The following is a 19,303-nucleotide window of genomic DNA, read 5'->3' as shown; positions in this document are numbered from 1 at the left end:
TTGGTTTGCATAATCACTCAGTGACATTTTCAATATAAATGAGTGTTTTGATTTCTTGTTCTTTCTTGTGGTTAATCAATAAACTTTTAATTGGAATGAATGCTTTTGGCTGTTTGCCAAATAACAGAGTAAAACCAAGGCTTCTGTTTAAAGTAACCCCAACCCTACCTATCACTGTTTAATGTTGGGCAGAGAAAGAGTTTATAAACACCTTTAACTCTTTGGGCTTTTGAGATCAATAACAGAGGAATAACAGAGACTTGGTGGGATAACTCACATGACTGGAGTACAGTCATGGATGGTTATAAACTGTTCAGGAAGGACAGGCAGGGCAGAAAAGGTGGGGGAGTAGCACTGTATGTAAGGGAGCAGTATGACTGCTCAGAGCTCCGGTACGAAACTGTGGAAAAACCTGAGTGTCTCTGGATTAAGTTTAGAAGTGTGTGCAACAAGAGTGATGTCATGGTGGGAGTCTGCTATAGACCACCGGACCAGGGGGATGAGGTGGATGAGGCTTTCTTCCGGCAACTCACGGAAGCTACTAGATCGCATGCCCTGATTCTCATGGGTGACTTTAATTTTCCTGATATCTGCTGGGAGAGCAATACAGCGGTGCATAGACAATCCAGGAAGTTTTTGGAAAGCGTAGGGGACAATTTCCTGGTGCAAGTGCTAGGGGAGCCAACTAGGGGGAGCGCTTTTCTCGACCTGCTGCTCACAAACCGGGTAGAATTAGTGGGGGAAGCAAAAGTGGATGGGAATCTGGGAGGCAGTGACCATGAGTTGGTTGAGTTCAGGATCCTGACGCAGGGAAGAAAGGTAAGCAGCAGGATACGGACCCTGGACTTCAGGAAAGCAGACTTTGACTCCCTCAGGGAACAGATGGCCAGGATCCCCTGGGGGACTAACATGAAAGGGAAGGGAGTCCGGGAGAGCTGGCTGTATTTCAAGGAATCCCTGTTGAGGTTACAGGGACAAACCATCCCGATGAGTCGAAAGAATAGTAAATATGGCAGGCGACCAGCTTGGCTTAATGGTGAAATCCTAGCGGATCTTAAACATAAAAAAGAAGCTTACAAGAAGTGGAAGGTTGGACATATGACCAGGGAAGAGTATAAAAATATTGCTCGGGCATGTAGGAAAGATATCAGGAGGGCCAAATCGCACCTGGAGCTGCAGCTAGCAAGAGATGTCAAGAGTAACAAGAAGGGTTTCTTCAGGTATGTTGGCAACAAGAAGAAAGCCAAGGAAAGTGTGGGCCCCTTACTGAATGAGGGAGGCAAGCTAGTGACAGAGGATGTGGAAAAAGCTAATGTACTCAATGCTTTTTTTGCCTCTGTTTTCACTAACAAGGTCAGCTCCCAGACTGCTGTGCTGGGCAACACAAAATGGGGAAGAGATGGCCAGCCCTCTGTAGAGATAGAGGTGGTTAGGAACTATTTAGAAAAGCTGGACGTGCACAAGTCCATGGGGCCGGACGAATTGCATCCGAGAGTGCTGAAGGAATTGGCGGCTGTGATTGCAGAGCCCTTGGCCATTATCTTTGAAAACTCGTGGCGAACGGGGGAAGTCCCGGATGACTGGAAAAAGGCTAATGTAGTGCCCATCTTTAAAAAGGGAAGAAGGAGGATCCTGGGAACTACAGGCCGGTCAGCCTCACCTCAGTCCCTGGAAAAATCATGGAGCAGGTCCTCAAAGAATCAATCCTGAAGCACTTAGAGGAGAGGAAAGTGATCAGGAACAGTCAGCATGGATTCACCAAGGGAAGGTCATGCCTGACTAATCTAATCGCCTTTTATGATGAGATTACTGGTTCTGTGGATGAAGGGAAAGCAGTGGATGTATTGTTTCTTGACTTTAGCAAAGCTTTTGACACGGTCTCCCACAGCATTCTTGTCAGCAAGTTAAGGAAGTATGGGCTGGATGAATGCACTATAAGGTGGGTAGAAAGCTGGCTAGATTGTCGGGCTCAACGGGTAGTGATCAATGGCTCCATGTCTAGTTGGCAGCCGGTGTCAAGTGGAGTGCCCCAGGGGTCGGTCCTGGGGCCCGTTTTGTTCAATATCTTCATAAATGATCTGGAGGATGGTGTGGATTGCACTCTCAGCAAATTTGCGGATGATACTAAACTGGGAGGAGTGGTAGATATGCTGGAGGGGAGGGATAGGATACAGAAGGACCTAGACAAATTGGAGGATTGGGCCAAAAGAAATCTAATGAGGTTCAATAAGGATAAGTGCAGGGTCCTGCACTTAGGATGGAAGAATCCAATGCACCGCTACAGACTAGGGACCGAATGGCTCGGCAGCAGTTCTGCGGAAAAGGACCTAGGGGTGACAGTGGACGAGAAGCTGGATATGAGTCAGCAGTGTGCCCTTGTTGCCAAGAAGGCCAATGGCATTTTGGGATGTATAAGTAGGGGCATAGCGAGCAGATCGAGGGACGTGATCGTTCCCCTCTATTCGACACTGGTGAGGCCTCATCTGGAGTACTGTGTCCAGTTTTGGGCCCCACACTACAGGAAGGATGTGGATAAATTGGAAAGAGTGCAACGAAGGGCAACGAAAATGATTAGGGGTCTAGAGCACATGACTTATGAGGAGAGGCTGAGGGAGCTGGGATTGTTTAGTCTGCAGAAGAGAAGAATGAGGGGGGATTTGATAGCTGCTTTCAACTACCTGAAAGGGGGTTTCAAAGAGGATGGCTCTAGACTGTTCTCAATGGTAGCAGATGACAGAACGAGGAGTAATGGTCTCAAGTTGCAATGGGGGAGGTTTAGATTGGATATTAGGAAAAACTTTTTCACTAAGAGGGTGGTGAAACACTGGAATGCGTTACCTAGGGAGGTGGTAGAATCTCCTTCCTTAGAGGTTTTTAAGGTCAGGCTTGACAAAGCCCTGGCTGGGATGATTTAACTGGGACTTGGTCCTGCTTTGAGCAGGGGGTTGGACTAGATGACCTTCTGGGGTCCCTTCCAACCCTGATATTCTATGATTCTATGATTCTATGATCAATATCCATACATGTGGGCTGGTGGGAGAGACAGAGACAGTAGAACGTGAGAATGACCATACTGGGTCAGACCAATGAGGGTCAGGCGGTGCCTCTGAAAAGCAGGCCTACTGGTTGAAGTGAAGGCTGCAGCTAGGGTTGGGTTTGGGCCCAAGGTGGCACTGGAAATGAAATCCAGGGACAGGCCGGAATCAAAACTGAGATCAAAGTCTGTAGATAAACCAGACTGAGAACTGTATCCACAATCCAGGGGTAGGCAAGAGGTTGAGGGTGGATGGTCAGAGTCCAGGGACAAGCAGAGTCAATATTGGATAGGTCGTTGTTGCATGCCTGAGGACTGATCAGTGCAGGCACTGTTGGTAGGGCAGTTGAGTGAACAGCCTGGTTTGGCTGAGAGTTTGGCTCACAAATGGTCCATCTAGCCCAACATCTTGACTTTCAACAGTAGCCAATGCCAGATGCTTCAGAGGGTTGTGTTTTGCAGAACTAGTGCTGGGGGCATGGAGGAACTGGATCTCCCCTGCTCTGAGCCTGACCCAGCTGCCTGGGGAGGGGACACCCCTACAGCCTCCCTGTAGCGATGGGCCTGCTCTGATCGGGCCATACCATCCTGGGGCTAATCTGTGCTTGGTTGAGAGCTGAATGGGCAGGACTTAAGGGACCTAGTTCCCATCCTGAATTCTGGTTAGTCAGTAGAAAGGGCTGGGGAGGGCTGCATGGGGAGGAACCTTAAAGCAAATCTTATTCCTCATTGGTCAGTGGCAAAGTTTTGGGGATTTACATATCTGGGCCATTCTCAGTGCTGATTGGTTATTTCTGAAGGGGAAGCAGTGGGGCTTAAGCAGGAAGATCCATCCAACATTGGTTACTCAATGGCTAAGGGGTAGAACTTGAGACAGGACCTAGGGCAGAATTTCTGGCCCATTCTCAATGCTGATTGGTCAGGGAGAGGGGCTGGTGGGCGGGGCTGCCTGTCAGAACAGCTCTGATGAGCCCTGTTCACACCGTGATTCCCCTTCTCTGCGTTTCTCTCTCCTGCAGGTTGTGGGCCTGTGAATTCACAGAGGCTTGCTGTGGGGATCTCGCCGCTTTTCTCAGAACCAACCAGAGCCTGACAAAGCTGGATCTGAGTGATAATAATATGTAGCCCCTCCTCCCTTTTCTCTCCCAGGAACTTGCTATCACCAATATTTGGGGTATTTTCTTTCCACTCCTTGCACGGGTCAAGTTCTGGGTTCTTTTTCTTTTTTGGCTCCTGGTATCTCCACTCAAAGAGACTCTGAACTGTGCCCAATGCACAGGGTGGCTGTCCTTTGATAAATCCATGCTAATACCTCAAACTGGAAAGAAGTGTAAAGCCCAGTATACAGGGGAGAAAAGAGTAAATAAAATAAACTTCAGCAAATGAGTGACATACCAAAAATAACTCTATAACAGAAATGTGAACCGTACTGGTCACAGGAAAATAGGATCGGGGCAGGAAGGGATTAAGATTATCTAATAAGATCTAATAAGAAACTTTATTAACACAATTTCCTGCCTCCTAATGCTCACAAACTCCTCTAACCCCAGCTCCTACCCTGGCATCTTCCCAAGGTGGATAGTGTCCTGAGATGGAGTGTTGCAGGCTATGGTGGTGGCTGACTAAAACAAAAGTCACCTTTTAATTCATGCCTTGATAGGGCAGACTCCTCTCCTGACTCCATCCAGGTTCATTAGAATCTCTTGGGATCTCAGCTAGCTCTTGGTATCCTGTGCTGGGTAAGAACTTCTCTTTCTGGATTCTCGTCATTTCAGTGCTGGAGACGCCATATCCCTGAAGCCACAATCTAAGAGTAATACAAACTCCTTTTGCGGGGAGCAGGAATTTAGCAGGGGCTCCCTGATCTGCGCTGTCTCTCTCCCAGCTTCCAACTTTAAGCCCTCTCTCTTTGTCAGGCTGCCCTTTTCCCTGCTAACTTGCTGATGGGGATGTACAGCCCTGGCTTGTCATTGGACTGGTGGATGGTTTGTCCATATCATCCCGTGCAAAAGCCTCTCAACCTAGGCCCAGCAATGGCTCCTTGTTTCTTCTGTTCTTAGTCCTGACTCCAAGAATGCCGAGCAGAACATTCAATGGGCAGGGAGAGAGGCTCAGATCCCTGCAAAGGGGTAGGGCTGCCAGAGATCCCAGCACACACATGGAAAGGGAGAATTCAGGGCTTACAGGCCTCCTGCCCGTAAACCCTCAATATTGTTCCACTACCACTCATGTTCTCCAACCCTTCCCACTTCTCCACTCCCACTTCCTCTAATCCCTACCCCTCCCTCTTACCTGAGCCCACCAAAGCCTCTTCCCTCCCCTACCACCCGTTCCCATGTCTCCCTCCCCATAATACCCCCATCCTTTGCTGCAAACCCAACCCTCTCTTCTCATATTACTACCTGCTCGTGCAGCCTTAATCACCTTTCCCACGCCATGAGCAGTCACATGTCATTTGTTTTCTTTTCAACCATAGTGTCAGCGCCTTCTGAATATTCTGCTCTGCTCAGGTGACATTTCTCCAAAATAACCAATAAAATCTCAACAGAGGCAGATTTTTCCCAAATGTTGGAAGTTCATTCTGAGATTTCTGCCTAGGATGGGTTTCAAACTTCAGCCTTACAGACTCAGAGAAGTGTTAAGCGCCACATTAATCTCAATGAAATGTTCTCTCCATGGAGCTGAACACAGCCTGAAACAATAGCTCTGAGATGTGTGAATTGCTCCATTCGTATCAGTGGATGTCCCTTCCTCCCTCCCCAGTGCTGGACAATTTCTGAAATGGGTCAAGCTCAGTACTGGTTTTATAATGGTGCCAGGCACACACTGGGAAGGGGCCCATTATGGACCCATCTAACCCATCCATATGTCTGGGTCTGGCCCCTCACCCTGGGGCAGTCCAGAGCCCAGGCCTTGCTGAGTGAGGGGCTCCCAGCCAGCAGGTCCCGCTCACATGCCCAGCAGCCAGGCTCCACAACGTGGGCTGGGCAGGGCTGCTGGCCACGGGGCCAGTGGGTGCAGCAGGGCAGGACAGGATTTTGTGTGTCATGTCCCAGGGGTCTGTCCTGCTCCCCACTGTGGCTCTGGCTCCGAACTCTGCTGACCAGCACTTGTGGGACCCTGCCTGCCTCCCCAGGGACAAGCCACCTGGGACCAGTGCAGAGGCTGGACCGGTCTCAGCCAGTATTTGTGGGGGAGACATGGGGGCTTGGTTGGGCCCCACCAGGGAAGTGGGTCCTGAGGGAGCCTGGCCTGGTCAGGCCCCGCTCCCGCTCTGGCCTGGCTGATCACACCACTCCCGAGGGGCCAGAGCGTTGCCTGGGATAGGCTCCGCCCATGCTGCCATCTCAGCCTGGTGGACATGCTCATCTCCTGTGGGGCTGGTGAGTGTAGCCAGGGCGGGGCAGAGTGTGGGGGAGTGGGTCTCTGAGGGATTGGGGGAGTTTATGGGCAGTGGGATTGGGGGAGGCTTGTTTGTTTTGGGGAGCTGGGCATAGGGGGGTCTTGGGGAGTGCTGGGCAGTGGGGGGATCTGTGTGGGACCCTCTGCAGTTGTGGTGGGGAGAAGTAAGGGGGTCTGTGGATGAGATAGTGGTTTGCAGGGAACTGTGCTGTTGTGGTGGGGGAGTCTCTGAGCGGGGGTGGAGCTGGGCATAAGTGTTTGTGGGGGTGGGGGTGTCTCTGGGCAGTGCAGGGCCAGGCAGGCCAGTGTACGTGGCTGCCGGTTTGTAAACAGTGCCCTCATGCTGGGCTGGGTGGAGTGGGGCTGCCACGTTGTGCCCCGTTGCCTCCATCGAGGCCCATAAATATGTTTGGTGCCAGGCCCAGAAAAGGTTAATTCGGCCCTCGTCAAGTGTACCCATGCCCAGCTTCTCCAAACCCTGGCTCACATGAGGGGGATAGGAAGGGGGTCAGATACCCTAGATCCTGGCACATGAAAAGAAGGGAAGAATGTGAGGCTGACAAGCACCCTTCCCCCTATTCTCTCTGAGCATCCTGCCACTTACCCCGTGTCCTTCCCCCTCACCTGAGTCCTCCAGCCCCCTTATCTGTCTTACCATGCATCCCCATTTATCACCCTCCCCTCACTGCAGCCCCAATTCCCTCTCACCTTATTCCCCCATTCTCCACCTAAAAATGTTCTTTCCTGCCAGCAAGCATTCATGTAACTTTTTTTTACAAAAAAATACTTTGATTACATTTCCCCAAAATAATGCTCCCCAGACTCAGGTTTTATCAATCTGCTCTCCTACCTTTTCCAAATTTCTCCCCTAGTAGGGGTTCAAACAGACTTGGGATCAGGATCAAAGGACTACTGACTAGGCCCTTGAGCTATCCAGCTGCTATAGAATATGAAAGGCTAACAATCCTGTTACTCCTCTGTCCACACATGATCCATTTAATCCATTTGGGAGGGGAGACTTCTGATACTTTAATGTAGAGAAACAAAATCTGTTTCAAAGAAAGTTTTAATTTGATTTTCTCCATATGGTGGGTGGGTGCCAGACTCTCTGTTGGAGGAATCCTCAAGCACTGGACACCCTGGTGCAATGATCTGAGCTCTGGTTTAATCACTCTCTAGGGGTATGTCCACACTGTAATTAAAAACTTGTGGCTGGCTGGTGTCAGCTGACTTGGGCTTGTAAGGGCTGTTTAATTGCAGTGTAGATTTCCAGGTCTGGCTGCAGGCCGGGCTCTAGGACTTTCGAGGTCGGAGGATCCCAGAGATCAGGTTGGCAGCCAAAGCCCAGAAGCCTACACTACAATTAAACAGCCTCCCTGGAGCCCAAATTAGCTGGCACAGGCCAACCTGCAGTGTAGACATACCCTGTGAGCACAAAAAGGCTGCTGAAATCTGCCACGTTTAAGAAAAGCTGTTATTTCCCTTGAGATTGCATCTTGGGACTAACTGGTCAAACATCTAAAAGTTTGGAACACGTATAGAATCCCTGGCACTCATGGGGCACACCAACTTTCAAGACAATCTGAGTAACCCTGTAGATTTTAAAACAGAAGAGTTGAATTTTAAACAGAAACCTGGTCTAAACCTTAATTATAGCATCACCCTGCTATAAGAGACTAGAAAGACAAAGGATGGGGGAAGGAAATATAATTATTCCTATTTTTCAGAAGGAAAATTGAGACCCATATAGATAGAGTGACTTGCCCAAAGTCACATGGGGGAGTCTGTGATAGAGCCAGGGTGTTAATTACAACAGCTGCCTTTCTCCTGCAGAGACCTGTGCTCATTCGCTTGTGTTTTTTGGACTCAGAAATGTGCTTTTTGGATTGGACACGGGCCTCTCTTTTATATGGTTATGGCTTTTAAACAACAAAAAACTTAACAATCAGCATTTAAAAATTAGGGCCAGTACTACTGATGAATTATTTGACCACGATACACACTGTGATTGTAGAAGTGTGTCAGAAAAATTCAAAAAGTTCTGACCAGACCAGACCCAAACAAACATCTGAAAGCTATGCAGTGGCAAAACAAAATCCAGGTGGGGTTGCCTGGAGGTGGAGGGTGAAGGGTGGCCATCTCCCAAACTTTTTTGAAATGTCAGGTGCTATTTCCAGTATATTTGAAGGCCTTCAGACATTTCAAAGGTAAAATTCTATGCAATTAGAATAATAAGAGCATTCCTGGTATTCATCTGGAGTTCTGCACTAGGAAAGCTTTCTAGTGTCTCAAAATACATATTGTTAATATAGAAGTGCATCAAAACCATGAGACCCTGAATAGATACAATTATTTGCCAACAGATGCATACACAACTATATTCTAAAACCCAGCAACAACTTGAGTTGATGGGAGAATGTAGGGAAGGACATGAGCAGTGCCAGGATTAAGTTTGCATTCAGATTTATACTTAAATCAGCACTGAAAACCCTTTATTTTACACCTCATTTTGTTAGGAAGAAAAATCAGGTTATTCTTGCCTCTGATCTCAGTAACGATGGACTCTCATCCCCTCTACCAATCTCAGCCAGGCCTCTGAGTCCCCTGTTACACCAGAGAATCACGTTGTAATACATGACAATGTTGCCATCTTGCGGTTTTATCACAAATCTCTTGATATTTGGTGTATTTCTGAAAGTCCTAGCTCCCAGAATCATGTGACTAAGTAAGACTCTCCAATTAAAAAAAAAATGAAAGCTTAGTTTCTACTCTTGTGGTTGCAGAGACAGCCTGAGAGCATGAACCCTAAAGTCTGAAAAATCAGAAGCCAAATAAAAGGAATTCAGTGTATTATTTTTTTTTAAATCTCATGAGTTTTAAGACAGTCACATGATTATGCTCAGTTTAAGACTCTTTGCAGCCTGACTCATGATTTTTGAACATTTGGGAACATACAGTGAGTGTATATCTTAGTGCAATGTTTTGGCATCAAACTTACTATAAAATATCTCAAAAAATCTAAGTGCCACTCTGCCTCCCCTTTTAAATTTTTTTTTATTTGTTCTGTTGTTTCTCTCTTTGCTCAGATATTTTCTTCTCTCTTCATCTCTCTTTTTTCCCTTCAGGCTTTTGAGTGTCTATGTTTACCCTCAAATTTAGCCATTTTCTTTTTCCTGCCATTCTCCCCACTCCATCTTCTCCGTTTTCCTTCTGCTGCTCCCTAGAGACTCCCTCCATGCTTCATTAATTCTTTCTGTCTTGCTCCTTGTATCCTTATTAATTCTCCTCTGTCCCCCATATTACTTTCTAGGGGATTCTCCTACTTCCTTTACAGTTTTTCACCATTTCAGTACTCTAGATGGAGGTCTGTTTTCCTCTGCACCATGGTGGGTATTTCCTTACACTGCCTTAGCCTTATCTCTTCCATCAAAGATATCAGGATGCGGAAGTGTATGGGGGTGTCTTTCCTTACTCCCTTCACTATTCCCTTCACTACCCTTCACAGGTTGCACTTTGGGGGTCCCTTCACACCTCCCCTATTGGGCAGAGTAACAATACTTTTAAGGCAAAGGTGGTCTCCTTTTAATCCCAAGTGAGGTCCATTCCCCTCACATGTTCTCCCCACACTTTGGGGTGTCTTTTCACCTTCTCAGGTGTCTTCTGTCTCTCTCTCTCTTTTAGCCTTTAAATCTCGTGGTGTGCTTCTCTTCTGCTTCAGCTTGGATGCCCTCTTCTCTTCTCCCCTCCCCAAATTAGGGTTTATCCCCTCAGATTCCCACATACACCTTTGGGTTTTTTCTCCCCCTCTTCAATCCAATCTTAGACTCTCTCCTTCCATTGCAGGCTCCTCTTTTCATACCTCCAAAATACCTTGGGGGTTCTACAAACACTTACAGACTCTGGGGACTCCCAGAGGCTCATAGACTCATAGATATTAAGGTCAGAAGGGACCATTATGATCATCTAGTCTGACCTCCTGCACAATGCAGGCCACAGAATCTCACCCACCCACTCCTGCAATAAACCTCTAACCTATGTCTGAGCTATTGAAGTCCTCAAATCATGGTTTAAAGACTTCAAGGTGCAGACTTGCACTTCAGCAAGTGACCTGTGCCCCATGCTACAGAGGAAGACATGGGGGCTTCTCTCCCTTGTACAAATTCAGGGGCTCTTTCCTCTCCCAAATGTTGGAGTTCCCCTCCTGTGACACTCTGCACCCTGGGGGAGCGCCCTGTAACCCCCATATACATCATGTGTATATAATTGTGATATTACATATAAAGCAGGCCATGTAAGGAATCTTGGGAAAGGTTATGATTTCCTGAAACCCACTGTTCCATCTAACTTTGTATATCATTAATGCATATGAAGTTATGAAAATTGTGTTGTATGGTTGTCATTAAAATATGCTTTGGGTTTGGGAAGCGCCCAAATACTAGCTCCCCAGAGACAATAACCATTAACAGACCTTATCCAGGAAGGGAGTTACAATTCAATGACTCACTTGCACAAAGCCACACCAGGGGAATTGCTCAACTTTGCCTGGGGACTCAGCAACGTCCACCAGACATGTCTGGACTTATGTTTTCCAAGCATATGGAGTAAGGGTATAAAACAGAACATTGTGGCCCCATGCTTCGCCTTTTCTCCTCCCCCCACCTACGGTGCAAGCAACAACGACGCTCAAAAGACTGAAGACTCCAACAGAGGAGACTGACCCAGGTTTCAAGGATAAAACCTGTGTATTATGAACTATTAACATCTGGTGGGGTGAGAAAACTGCTTGCTCTAAATACTGCCTAGTGTTTTAAGGTTTCAGATACAGATTGTGCTACTAACTCTGACTTTTTGCCTATCACTTATAGTCACTTAAAATCTATCGTTTGTAATCAATAAACTTAGTTTAATGTTTATCCTTACCAGTGAGCTTGACTGAAGTGCTTGGTAAATCTGCTTAGGATATGAAGGCTGGTAGATGTCCACTTTCCATTGATGAAGTGGTGAACCAATTAATTAACTTGCATTTCTCAAGAAAGGGTCTTGAGCAGTGCAAGACATTGTATACTAGGGATTTAAAAGGTTAAACGGTTAAGAGGTAAGAATGCTCCGACCCCGACCGGACCCTAGCCCTGACCCCGGCCAGACCCCAGCACTGGCCACACCCCAGCCCTGGCCATGTTGGCTCCTGGCCAGACCCCAGCCCCAGCGCCAGCCGCATTAGACCCCGCCACACTCCAGCCATGTCAGCCGGATCTCAGCCCCAGCCTCTGCTATGGCTGGCCAGCCAGAACGACTCCTGCCCCTCTCCATTTAAACAGTTAACTATTTAAATGCTATAATTTTTATCGTTTAAATGGTTAACATTTTAATCAGTATTTACATCCCTAGTATATTCCTATATACGAGTCTGGGAGCTGGGGGGATTTGGCTGGTGCCTTTCTCTGTGTGATTCATGAGTGGCTCTGGGAGCATTCATGCAATCTAGCTGGGTGGGGGGCTCCCCCTGCGGTTGTACTGAGTGGTAACAGCACTTGGAGGGGGTTGCTGCTTGCCACCAATAAGGCATTGTGAGAGACAACCCAGAATAGTCATTAAAGGGGACACAGTGGTCCCACAGTCACAGGTTGCACCCTCGGTCACACCTCTCCATTGGGCAGAGTAACAATATTTTAAGGCAAATGAGGTGATGAAGGAGGCCATGCAGGTGACAGTTCTGGTGGAACAGCGGTCTCGACATATGTGCAAGATTTAGCAGCTGTTAGGGCTGAGGAGGGCTCATGTTTGGGTGTGCAGGGGGCTCACTGTGAGGCCTTGGAGGACAAAGACAGCCATACTTGTGGGTGGTCCTTGAAGTACACATGGTCATAACCATGATTACGCATTCAGCTGGCTAGCAGCTCCATCAGCTCTTCAGGGAGGGTTACATAAACCAGCAGCACTTCTGCTTTAATAACCTCATCAGAGACTCTGGAACAGGCCCTGCCAACAGGGTGACACAGTCACCCCCTTTTCAGGGGCTTTTCCCTCTCCAAACCATGGGGAAGCCCCTGCCAGGGGGCCCGTCTTCTCTTTTTCTCCCCCTCACTTTGATCCCTGTTCTCAGTGGAAGGTGGGTCTGATGCTGCCAGTACTGGGCCTGCCAGCTGCCTCCCCTCCCCAGGCCTGACAGTCAGAGTTGGGAGCTGGTGGGCCTAGGGCAGAGACTGGGATAGGAGATGGCTGCATCCTGCAGAGAAATAGCTGAGCCACCTCCTGCTCTCAGCCTAGCCCAGCTGCCTGGGGAGGGGGCTCCCCCAACAGCCTCCCTGTAGCAATGGACTTGCCCCGATTGGTTCGCACCATCCCGGGGCTCATCAGTGCCAAGTCCAGCCTGATTGGTCAGGACCTGAGTGGGCAGGAATTAAAGGGAAACTTTTTACCCTTTCTGAATTGTGGTTGGTCAATGGAAAGGATGGAAAAGGGGGCAGTGCTTAGTGATGAAGTCTTACCACAAACCTTATTCCTCATTGGTCAGTGGCAGAGGTTTTAGGTGTCTAGGCCATTCTCCCTGTTGATTGGTGAAGGGCAAAGGGCAAGGGGTGGAGTTTAGACAGGAAGTCCCACCCACTGCTTGTTTCTCACTGGACAAGGGGTGGGACTTGAGTCACAATTTGTAGCAGGACTTCTGACTCATTCTGCATGCTGATTGGTCAGGCAGAGGGGCCAGTGGGTGGGGCCACCTGTCAGAACAGCTTTGACGAGCCCGATTCACACCATGATCCCCCTTCTCTGCCTTTCTCTCTCCTGCAGCTTGCGGTTGTGTGGTGCCACAGTCGCTATCTGTGGGGATCTTGCCGCTTTTCTCAAAACCAGCCAAAGCCTGACAAAGCTGAAGCTGACTGATAATAATCTGGGAGATTCTGGCTCTTCCTTTTTCTCTTTCAGTGCATTTCTGTGTGTTTCTTCTTCTCTCAAGGCAGAAGGCCCACCCATGCTTGTGTGAACCTGGGAAACTCTAGGGACTTGAGGTCAGATTTTCAGAGCTCAACACTCAGCAGCCCCCACTATAACACTTCTGCCCAAATTTTCAAAACACCTGTACCCTGGAAGCTGAGTTCTCTTGAAAATCTGCCCCCAAAGCACCAGCAGAATGAACAGCAAAATCAACTTTCTTTTGCAGCAGTTGTTCGTCACTGGGGTTAATGACACTAACTTCTAATGTCCACATACCCCCATTCTCTCCCAAGAACATCAGATTTGCTGCCTGGAGGACTGAGGTACTTCTGCTATCATCTATCCCCACCCAAACAAGGCTTCAAAGCTCCACCTGGCAGCATGTAGATGGATACGACTCATCTCCAGGCTAGTTGTTTTCTTCTTTTATTCCCACCATCGGTGATGTTTGGCCTCTTCCTTCTCTCTTGGTGATGAGCAGGTGCAACTCTCCATTATGCACCCTCCAGAGGAGAGAAGTCACCAGCTGCTATCAAAGACCCCCTGGGTCAATAATTTCACTGACCAGGCAAGTTGATGGTTATGAGGAGCAGGTGATATACTGCCCAAGGGTTAATTTTAGATTGGATTTGTCAGACATAGTTGTGTATGGAATGGGGGGAGGGGGAACTTGATGTACTTTCAGAAAGGTCTGCATCTCTTAGCAAGACTATGGGTGGGAGAAGAGAATGAGAGGAAGGAAAGAGGGATGGAGAAATGAGGGTGTAGTGTGAGGGACGAGCAAGAGCTCACACACAGATCAGAGACCAGAATGGGGCATTGACAGCTGGGGCAGCTTTGCCCAGCGAGGAGCGAGAAGACAGAACTTCTTACAGATGTGACATAGATCTAGTGTATTGTTTGTAACCCAAAGATGTTTAGCTTGGTGAGCTGGGAATTTGCAAAGTTCTAGGCCCAGCCAAGCGATAAAAGATAAGATGAATTTGGAGCAGCTGAGTTAACACCATATTCCTGAGCTGTCAGAGCATTTGGGATTAATGCAGCTCCCTTCACTGGGCTAGTGAGATCTACTATCCCAACTCCTACCTGATCCTGCTTCCTTACACCATAGAGGAAAGTCAAGAGGGCCTTGTGCGTACCTGAGTTACAGAATAAATTACAGAAGGAAAAGGATCCCCTGAGGACCGGGACTGCAACAGCCAATCTCGATGGCATTTTTTTGGCATTTTTGAGGGGGTCCAGATTTTGGGGTCTTATCCTGGGACAATGGGACCAGCACAGTGAATCTCTCCACAGAACTGGTTTGGAGAATAACAGGACATGTAGGAACCAGCTGCTTATTCTTCTGCTGCTGGAAGGTTTCCATCTTGAGTTATTCTTACAGAAGCACTTGTGACTCCTGTGCACTGTGCATTTGGGGCCTGTCTCCTTGTGCACTATCCAGGAAATAGGTCTCAACCCTTTGCACACTATCCTGTCCAAGGGGAAAGAATAAAACAAAACTGGTCTCATTGCTTTATCATTCTCTTCCCCCAAGGAAGGAGGCACCCATGGCTTGGACAATTATCCAAATGCTCGTTTTACACATCAGAATAGCCTGGTGTGCAGAGCTGCCCAAAACACTGATCCTGGCTTCTTCCCTTTCCCCAAATGGGTACTTTTCTGTGAAGCTGTAAAAACACATTTACATCTTCTTCTACTTACTAGCAGGGGCATCATTTGCTATGGGGCAGTTGACTCTGCTCCCTGCCAGACTTTCCATAGGTCTATCGGCTCCATTATGTCTTCTACTCCCTGCCTCTGTAGGATATAATATAACCACATATAATGTTCTATAAGCTGATACAACTTTGACCCCCACTCCCTGAATTTTTCTGAGATGAGGCCCCTGCTGACTAGCCCTGCTCTGTAAGTTCCCACAAGGTCTGCCTCAAACTTTTCACAACACACTAAGGGTTTGGTTATCCTGTTTGATAAAGGGTGGCCTGTGTTTTCAGGGTATGCCTTGATGACAGACTGTTGCATGAACTGGAAGAGCAAAGCTGTAAGAATGGCTTTGTTTGATTATGTCCTCCAGGCTAATAACCTCTGGACAATTTAAGAATCTCATTTAAGGTCTAATCTGTGAACCACTCCATAGATTCTGCTCTATGTGCAGTGGAGTAGGGTAGTTTGATTTTAGCTGCAAGAAGTGAATCCACATCCAAACTAGTAATATGCTCATATAGACTACCATGTGGAACTTCATACTAGCAGTATAAGCTTAACTACACCAATATGTCCTGTTTTCTACTTCTCAACAACACTGGCATAAGTGCCACTAGAATGACAACCTAGCAGTGAGCAACTGTTATCAACCAAGTGTTCTCTGCACCTCTCCCAAGAAAGGTTCACCTGTGGCTTGGGGAATAGCTAAGGCTGCATAGAAGATGAGCATCTAGATTCTACTCTGACTGATATCTCAGTGCAGTACTTAGGTAAAGCTCATCAAGCACACAATGTTTCCTGCTTGCTTTATCCCAGGACAGCCTGAATAATGTATCTGCCCCCCAGGAGACAGCCCTGACTCAAATGCATGTTTGCATTGGTGTGCTCCTGAAAGCAAATCCCCCCTCTGCTCTGGAGCCCTGCTTGTCATCAAGAGGCACTCTCTGCATTTAGGCCCCAGTAGTTTTAGAAGAGGTCTCTGGGACTAAACCCAATCTCTGCCCGTAGTGGGATTGAAAACATTTTGTCACTCCAGACTGTAGACAGAGCCTTGGCTTCCTTCTCAAATGCAGTCCTGATTTGTGTCTATGAGTCACACTTTAAGGACATAGGATTTTAGGGTTTAATTTGAATACACCCAACTTCCCTCCTTCCCCTGTCTCTCCCACCCAACACATACTCTAATTTTAAGTAACAAATAATTACAACATACTGCAAATATGTCTTCTCCATAATCCACTAGTTTGGAAACTGATGGATTGGAAGTATCAGGCAGACTATCAAAAAAAAAAAAGCGGGGAGAGGGAAAGCAGAATGAAATGAGGAGACAGATCAAGGAAGAACAGCAGACTGAAAGGTCTGGAGACTAAAGGCAGCATCTGGTGAACATGTATCTACTTGTAGTGTCTGGTCATAAAATGCAGAGATTGTCAGGCACTCACTCTATAGACCTCTTCTATCTGCTGAGTTTTATAGACAGATCTTATTGAAAATGCTCTGAGGTTTGACAGCAGTGTCTCTCGAGCCTTCCTGTAGGCTTCTAGATTAGCAAATCTGACCCATTTGGAGATGATTTCCTTAGAAGTTTTTTGAGACCTTTGTTCTTTCAAACACAGGAGAGGAACAAGGCATCAGATTTTGTCCTGCACAGGGAGAATCTGATGCCCCTGTAGGCATGCAGACATATGCAGACAAAGCCAGCTGAACCCTTTAGAAAGGTTGGTTTAAGAGAGAGGTATTTTGATGGAAATGACAAGGAGAACTCCATTAAGCAGGAATTCTGGAATAGTTCTGAGTGCCACTTTGTCTGGTAAAAGCTGAGAAAAAGGGGATTTATTAGATAACACAGTTAACTCAGTGACCCTTCTGGTGCAGTTGATTGGAATTGTCTCAGTTCAGGGAACTGCACCATTATTTCCCCTCAGTGGTCCATCAAGGACATCCCCTCTTAGGCTTCCAACTCCCCTAGCCACTGCCTTTCCTGGGAGGAGACCCACGTCCCTCTCCTTTCTGATTGGGATATTTTCAGGCGGCACAGTTCCCTGCCATCATTGTATTATTCCCAGCAAACAACAGTCTGCCTAAGCAGGACTGCTCCTCTCCTCTCCTCAGTGTAATGGCCGCAGTTATAAGTTACCATGCAGTTCTTTCTAAGCAAGCATATTTTATTCTGAAGATAAAAGCAGTACAGAGAAAACATACTACAACTATTTAAAGAACCTACATGCATGCTATTAAGTGTAACAGAGATCACCTTCTCCCATATGAGCTCGGCAGGAGCAGTCCTTCAAAACCCCATCCAGGGGTTTTCCTGTGCTTTCAAGTTTACCACACCCTTTGCTCAGAACAAGAACTCAGTCTTATGGGGCCTCACTAGGCCAAGTCTTTCCAACCTTCCCTAAGGATTGAGACCCTCCATGGACCAGAGGTCCTATCCGTTTGGTGGATCAGAAAGAAGGCCTTGAATCAGTTTAAACACAAGTTATTTATCACCAAGTCCCTTCTTTTTCTATGGATTCCTGGAGAATCCAGTTTGAACTAGTAAATGCAAACTCTGAAGAGGGTGGCTTCAAACAGCTGCTGACCAGAGGAATTACATTAGCATACCACCACCCCCCAGCAAAGTTATATGCAATCTTCACAGTAACACAAACAATTACACTATAATACAATGGACCCCAAAGGTATTAAATTTAATTCAGTAAAGTTTATCTTCATTCAGTAAGGTTTGTCCATGGTATTACAGGACTGTCACTACTTTAAAAAGCAACACATCTTGAATGGAAGTATAGGGATGAGGTAGCCACTGATACAAAGAGCTATTCCATTAGATGTTGCAGAACCAAGTTGTGACAAGTTGGATCACAGAAACCCCCTTGGGAGCTGCCAACTGATGTGCCAAGACTACTCCTGTCCCTGCTTGCCTGCCCTTTCTAGCTTAGGATGCCAGAACCCTGCTTGGTTTGAGCCAGACTCGCTAGCCCACTGCAAACCCAGACCAGGTCGTACCACATCCCCTAACAGCTGTACGCTTGCCTGGAACCAGGTTAGGAAGTGTTCCTGTCTTTAGCAGTCAGATGCTTAACTCCCAATGGGGTCCAAACCCTAAATAAATCTGTTTTACCCTGTATAAAGCTTATACAGGGTAAACTCATAGATATGCACAGCTGTTCCCACCCCCACCCCAAGGTACTAATAGGTACTCTAGGTTAATTAATAAGTAAAAAGTGATTTTATTAAATACAGACAGTAGGATTTAAGTGGTTCCAAGTAGTAACAGACAAAACAAAGTGAATTACCAAATAAAATAAAATAAAACGTGCAAGTCTATGTCTAAGAAACTGAATACAAATAAAATCTCACCAGTTCCAGTAAGTTTCCTTTTACAGACTAGTCTCTTTCTAGTCTGGGTCCAGCAATTGCCCATGCCCCGTGTATTAATGTCCTCTGTTCCAGTTGCTTTCAAGTATCCTTGGGGTGGAGAGGCTATCTCTTTAGCCAACTGAATGGAGGGGTTTCCCAGGGGTTTAAATAGATTTTCCCTTGTGGGTAGAGACCCCCTCCTCTCTCCTGTGTAGAAGCCAGTTGCAAAATGGAGTTTTGGAGCCACATGGACAAGTCACATGTCTGCAAGACTGAGTTCCTTACCAGTCAAGCCACATTCCTGGGAAAGCTCAGATGTGGATTGGCATCTCCAAAGTTCATTGTTGGCTTGATTGGTTCTTGATTGGGCATTTACTGAAAATAGTTCCTTCTCAGAAAGCTGCCCAGCTGCTTCACTGAGGCTATTTAAAATTAACCAAGTACATAGCCAATATTTATAACTTTGAGTACAAAAATGACACATGCATACAAATAGGATGAACATAACCAGGAGACCATTACTTTTACATAGATATGTTACATGGCACATGTAGCAAAAGCATATTCCAGTTCTATCATATATACATTTGTTAGTATCTCCCCATAAAACCTTATGGGGTGCACCATCACACAAGTTAAGTGTCCAGCTGCTGATAGGAGCTTCCAACTGGATGAGAATGTTTAGCCACAGACTTTTGAAATCTGGCAATATGAAGGCGAGATACCAAACTATCTTTACTGGGAGAAACCCTTCAAACTCTCAAGGAGCTACTTGTACTCAAAAGGTGCAGTAGTAGACTCTGCAGGAGAAGTCTTTTCTGGTGTGAGGATGAAAATTCACCTACTGATAAAAGAAGTCAAACT

At 46.9% G+C, this 19,303-nt stretch overlaps 1 pseudogene; it reads left to right on the top strand.

Annotated features, from left to right (window-relative positions):
* The window catches only part of LOC119856963, a 201,379-nt pseudogene that overhangs the window by 111,334 nt on the left and 70,742 nt on the right, over positions 1 to 19,303 (top strand).

The sequence above is a fragment of the Dermochelys coriacea genome, chromosome 6, assembly GCF_009764565.3.
Source record: "Dermochelys coriacea isolate rDerCor1 chromosome 6, rDerCor1.pri.v4, whole genome shotgun sequence".
NCBI classification, from domain to species: Eukaryota; Metazoa; Chordata; order Testudines; family Dermochelyidae; genus Dermochelys; species Dermochelys coriacea.
This window is presented reverse-complemented; position numbering and strand designations above follow the sequence as displayed.